Source organism: Mustela nigripes, unplaced genomic scaffold, assembly GCF_022355385.1.
Source record: "Mustela nigripes isolate SB6536 unplaced genomic scaffold, MUSNIG.SB6536 HiC_scaffold_20, whole genome shotgun sequence".
Taxonomy (NCBI): domain Eukaryota; kingdom Metazoa; phylum Chordata; class Mammalia; order Carnivora; family Mustelidae; genus Mustela; species Mustela nigripes.
Window position 1 is genome coordinate 464,434 of NW_026739436.1, and position 6,923 is coordinate 471,356.

A 6,923-nucleotide genomic window follows, 5' to 3' on the forward strand; every position below is an offset into this window, starting at 1 on the left:
GTGGGATCGAGTCCCGCATCGGGCTCTCTGCTCAGCAGGAAGCCTGCTTCCCTCTCTCTCTCTGCCTGCCTCTCCATCTACTTGTGATTTCTCTCTGTCAAATAAATAAATAAAATCTTAAAAAAAAAAAAGAAAATTCCTGATTTAAGGACTCCTGGGTGGCTCAGTCAGTTAAATGTCTGCCTTCAGCACAGGTCATGACCCAGGGTTCTGGGATTCAAGCTCCCTGCTTCTTTGCCTGCTGCACTCCCTGCTTGTGCTCACTTGCTCACTCTCTCTCTAGCAAATAAATCTTTTAGAAAAATTCCCGAGTTAAAAAATGACAAATTTCCAAGTTAATAAATCCATTAACTTCATGGAATGCCACTTACAGTGGAATGTCCCAAGACATTCCTCCCATTTCCCTCGTTTTCATTTCTTTTCAGTAACTCCTGCCTTTTCACATTATTTATACTGCCTTATTTCCTGATTTTGTCTTATTTGGGTAAAACTATTATTATATTAAAATTCCAAACAGGATTTCCCATTACACTATTTTTCTCTCCAGAAATGCTTGTTTAGTGTTCTTATCACTTATTAGGAAATGAATCTTAAAAATAGGTGGAAGGAAGCATTTTCAAATAGTGTCATCATCAAAAGTCATACAGAGCCTCTACCCACAAATGAACCATACTGGTGAAATTTAAGTTTTTTTCAGGAATCATGAATACAGATCTTTAGTTACCCAAAAATATCATTGCATGCTGTACATTTTTTTTTTTTTTAAGATTTCATTTGCTTTTTAGATGGAGAAAGAGAGCACAAGTGAGGGGCGTGGGGTGGGGAAGAGTGAGAGTGAAGAAGTCTCCCTGCTGGGCAAGGAGTCTGATGTGGAACTTGATTCCAGGATCCTGGGATCATGACCTGAGCTGAAGGTGATAAAGGAAAGAACACTAAGGCTTGAAGCCAATGGCCAAGAAAGAATTTTTAAGACAATTTTGGTACAAAAAGGATGATTTCATTATTGCGTGGGGACAGGAAAAATTGACAGAAAAAAGCTGCAATGGGGTCATGAGGAGTGGCCCATTTTATCCTTTCAAGTTGTGAGGTAGTCTAAGTTTCTAAGGAATTTTGGAAGCAAGTTTTCCAGGAACTTGAGGGGTCCAGCCATTGTCGGGAAGAGGTCATTTATTACCGTCTAGTAAAACCTGAGTCATGAGAAATTCAGATATATATTGGTGGTCCATATGCTTGGGGGACAGAGGTAAAGAAGTTTCCAAAAGAATGTTTATATGTTGAAGTAGACATAACAGGATCCTGGAGGCAGATCAGAAGTGGTCTGGCTAGGATCATCTTTAGGCCTTAGCAAAGGATCAACATGAGGGTAGCTGAGTCCCTAGAGGAATGTCACTCTGCCTGTTTGAAGGACTTGTCAGTAGTCTGTAGGTAGTAAAGAAATGCAGTAATTTTTCTTCTACCTTTCTTTCCCACATCAAAAGGAGATATTTAAGCAACTGAGCCACCTATGTGCCCCCATGCTGTACATTATTGAAAAAGATTGCAACTTAGCTTACCTCCAAATTTTCTTTCAAAGATGCACGAAGTTCCTAACCTTTCAGAGTTACTTGATACAGATTTCTTCTCTGTTTTTATTTCCACCCCATTGCAGAGACCAAATTCTAAACTTCTTGTCTGAAAATAGGTCTGTGCTGTTACTCAAATTTGATTAAGTGCTTCTAACTTTGTGGAGTTGTAGTTATTAGCTTTTAGATCTTCAAAGTGCTTCAACCATTTTATCCTTCATTAAGTAGCACTGTCTGTTATCTTTTAAAATGTAAGTCAGATTATGTTATACACATGCATAGTTAAACCCTACAAGGACTTCTTGCTGTCACCATAACAATTTCCAACTTCTGTAGAAAACCTATGTCTCTATTGATCTAAGCCCCTTATTTAAGATAACTCCACTCAGTCTCCTAAGTTGTAATAACATTTGCTTCCTCTGCATTCTTTGAAAGTTCTCAACGCTTTGATACTAAGAATACACTCTCCATTTGAGATTTCCCACTAATATTTCCATTTGTTTTAACTGTTATAACTGAAGTATCCATCAGCTCAATCATCGCTTTCAAAGGCCTTTTTCTCTGACCATGATATGTAAAATGTCCCATAATCACTCTCTTCTACTATAAGCTTTTTTTTTTTTTTTTAAAGACTTTATTTGGGCACCTGGGTGGCTCAGTGGGTTAAACTGCTGCCTTCGACTCGGGTCAGGATCTCAGGGTCCTGGAATCGAGTTCCGCATGGGGCTCTCTGCTCAGCAGGGAGCCTGCTTCCTCCTCTCTCTCTCTCTGCCTGTCTCTCCAACTACTTGTGATTTCTCTCTGTCAAATAAATAAATAAAATCTTTAAAAAAAGAAGACTTTATTTATCTGACAGAAAGAGAGAGAGAGAGATCACAAGCAGGCAGAGAGGCAGACAGAGAGGGCGAAGCAGGTTCCCTCCCGAGCAGAGATCCCAATGCAGGACTTGATCCCAGGACCCTGAGATCACGACCTTAGAGGCTTAACCCACTGCACCATCCAGGCACCCCTATCAGCTTTTTAAAAAATCCCTTTTACTATCTGAACTTACATGAATGATTTACCGTTTATAATATTTACCAAATGTCCACTATGTGCCACTAAAATATTAACTCATGAGTACAGAAAGCTTGTTGTATATTATGTATTGTCAAGACTTGTAGAATCTGAAATTTTTTAAAAAAGATTTTATTTATTTTATTTGACAGAGAGAGAGATCACAAGTAGGCAGAGAGGCAGGCAGAGACAGAGGGGGAAGCAGGCTCCCCGCTGAGAAGAGAGCCTGATGCGGGCCTTGATCCCAGGACACTGAGATCATGACCCAAGCGGAAGGCAGTGGCTTAATCCACTGAGCCACCCAGGCATCCTAGAATCTGAAATCTTACCCTCTCTTCAAACTAGGAAACGAGCTTATCATTATGGTTCCCTAGTCAGATATGACATAATTTATTACTCAGAACAGACAGCAAAAGCTTCATGTTTGCATTAGTTATCTGTTGTTCTTCAAGTTTCATATTTTTTTTAAAAAAAGATTTTATTATTTATTTTGCAGAGAGAGAGTGAGCACAAGTTTGTGGGGGAGGACTAGAGGGAGAAGCAGACTCCCTGCTGAGCAGGGAGCCTGATGTAAGACCTGATTCCAGGACTCTGGGATCATGACCTGAGCTAAAGGTAGCTGCCTTTTATAGTACCTATAAAAATATGGAGAATCCCAGGTGATTATTGGTTTGTTCCACATGTATAGAACGTGAAGTTTAGGAAGTACAATCATATGACTGAGCACCTCAATTAAAAAAAAAAAAAGTTGCAGGTACCCAGAAAGAGGCAGGTCTCCAACCAAAATTTGGTACATATATTGATGTACATATATTGATGATACCACTGGTAAACCAAAAGGATATAAAAAGATTTATTATGTATGTGTGAATCTTTTGCAAGAGGAGGGAAGTCTTCTGGAATTAATCCCAAACGTCTAGTGGGAACAAGAAAAAAATGAGACTTGGTTAGGATTATATTTGTGGTTAGGGAATAGAGCAAGTAGGGACATGGATGTTTTGATTCTCATGTTGTATCATAGGAAAGCACAGAGACTTTCCCTTCATAAGCCCAGGCATAAACATAAAGGATAGATGATGCTTTAAGATATCAACAAAGATCATGAAAGACAGTTGTACAGAAAGGGTTAACTCAATAGTCTTAGGTTGCTCAAACTTGCCATACCAAAGGAAGGCTTAAGTTTAGGATGCCTGGTTCCTGAAAGATAAACTCTGAAACTTTGGAATACCCTCTCTGATAAGTGTTTTTGTATTGTTTAAGCTAAAATTGCTACTTATGGAAAATGCCCGATTTTTTTCATCTATGAGGCTCTAGATATCTCAGTTTGACTTCTGGGGACTAGAGACTGAATAGCTGTCAGACATATGGGTAATCCATGTCAGACATATGGGTAATCCATAACTAACTTCAATAACAACCCTGGACATCAAGAATCAGGCGAGGTTCTCTGTTTGGCAACTGGTAAAAAGAAAAACCAAAGCCTAAAATAGTCACTTACCCTAAGCCGAATCATCAAACAGGGACTTTACTATAGTTTCAGTCTCCTGCAGAAGTATAGTTTTAGCTAGTCAGTCAAAATCCTTGAGTTGCTTCTACCTTTCACTGATTGTCTGCTATGAACAATTATTTGTATACAATTTGAACAATTGTTTACAAATATATTAAAAAATAAATTTAAAAAATATTTTAAATTTAAAAAATATTGTTTTTCATTCTTTTGGGGATAGATTCAAAAGTGGAATTAATGGATCATATAGTAGTTCTACAGGTTTAGTTATTAGAAGAATTACAGGACTATTTTGCATGATGCTCCACTATTTTATATTTCCACTAGGAATGCATAAGTGTTTCATTTTGCCCACATGCTTGCCAACACTTCAATTTTAAAAAATATTTTATTTATTTGTCAAAGAGAGAGAGAGAACACACAAGCAGGGGGAGGGGCAAAGGTGAGAGAAAAGCATGCTCTGTACTGAGCAGGGATACCAATATGGGACTCGATTCTAGGACTCTGAGATCATGACCTGAGCTGAAGGCAGATGCTCAACCAACTGAGCCGCCCAGGCATCCCCCCCAAAGAAAAAAGGCGTCTTTTTTTTTTTTTTTTTTTTTTTTTTTAAATAATAGTTATCCTAACATGTGGGAAGTATTATCTCATTGTGATTTGGGTTTTCATTTCATGAAATATGAAATATTCTCAGCATATTTTATATGCTGAGAACACTTAGTGTTCTCATTGACTATTTCAGTATGTCCCTTGGACAATGTTTATTCAAATACTTAATCTGGGATGCCTGGGTGGCTCAGTAGGTTAAAGAGTCCTACTCTTGGTTTCTGCTCAGGCCATGATGTTAGGGTATGGATCAAGCTCACAAGATCCACGCTGAGTAGGGAATCTACTTGAGATTTTCTCCCTTTGCTCCTTCCTATTCTATCTCTAGAAATGAAAAAATAAATTTAAAAAACAAACAAAAATACCCAAACAAAAACAAAACCCAATACTTAACCCATTTTGAAGTGAGTTTTTATTGCTACTGTTGTTAAGTTGTACAATTCTACATATATCCTGGCTATTACTTATCCCCTTAAGAGTATGTAACTTGCAATTTTTATTTTTCAATTGCAGGGGTACCATTTCATTTTGCTAATAGAGTTCTTAGATGCACAAAATTTTTAAATTTTAAGGTAGTCTAATATGAACTTTCTTCTTTTGTGCATGGAAATCATTGAGTAACATCAACATCATGGAGGCATAAGGCATCTTTCATTTTGACTCCCTCAACAACAAAAATTTGGCATCCATTCATGAACAAAAGTGTCTGTGTGGGAGGTATAAGCACAGATCTTGGTCCCACCTACTAGTACTGAGAACCAGTTGTTACTCTTGACTACAATGTGGGAGCACCCAGACAACACTGATGTGGTCAGACCCAATGGACAACAGTCTCTGTGGAAGTCCAAGTTTCCTTAACAGACATTCCAGTGGGGAAAAGAGTTTTGATACATTGGAATAAATAGGTAAATAGCTTGGTTTTACTTTCATCACCATTCCCACAGGATATCATATCTTAGGGCAACTATTATTTCTCTGGCAGAAGAATTTGAGAGTAGCTAAATGAGTAATCCGATTCCCTAGCTATATGGAACCCTGGCAAAAAGTCTCATTTCTTTTGCAAAGCATCCAGAGTATCAAATAAGGAGTGCCACTATAATGAGGCAGCAAATAGGAGTAACAGCAATTAAGATTCTCAGAGGATATTAAAAGGACACATTTTTTTTGCTGACTTCACTGCAGATGTCATCAGAAAGCTGCCCACAAGGTACTGGGAAAGCCTCACCCCGAATCCCACAATCTCATCCTTGGGCATTTCTAGCACCCTCACTTATACCTACCAACTCTTTGTAGCCAGGTCCCTATGTTTGCTTTATAGGTTATATGAACTTTGGTAGGTATTTTAACTTGCAGAAAGCAGCTGAGGACCTTCAGGCCAGGGAGAAACCACAAACTTGAGTTATAATACCAACTTTGGGAGAACAAAAGAGGCTATCAGCCCCTGACCTGGTGTACCCTATGACTGAGAGAAGATATACAAGCTTAAGAATTGTCCTGCAAGAAAGGGTGAGAAGAATGATGCAGTTGTGCTAATACAAGTTTTGAGAAAACTTAGACTCTCTAGCAGTATTGATAGAAGGTGTTTCACCCACGAAGAAAATTTGTGAAAATTAGAGGAGGTGATCACTACTTCAAATGCAAACACAGCAAGGCAAAACTCCAAGGAATATGACAAATCAAGGAAACATATCACAAAAGGATCACAACAATTTAAAGGGAGATCTACAATTTACCCAACAAAAAATTCAAAATGGCTGTTTTAAGGAAACTTAATAAGCTATATGAAACCACAGAAAGACAATTCAGTAAAATCAGGATAAGAACCTAGAAAAAAATGAGAAACTAAACAAAGAGATACAGGGGTGCCTGGGTGGCTCAGTGGGTTAAAGCCTCTGCCTTCGGCTCAGGTCATGATCTCAGTGTCCTGGGATGGAGCCCCACATCAGGCTCTCTGCTCAGCAGGGAGCTTCCCTTCCTCTCCCTGCCTGCCTCTCTGCCTACTTGTGATCTCTGTCTGTCAAATAAATAAATAAAATATCAAAAACAAAACAAACAAAACCCCAAAGAGAGAGAAATAATAAAAAAGTACCAAATAGAAATTCTGGAATTTAATAATTAAATGAATAAGTGGAAAAGATGCAATAGAGACTATCAACATCAGAAAAAAAAAACAAAAACAAATAGAAGAAGTA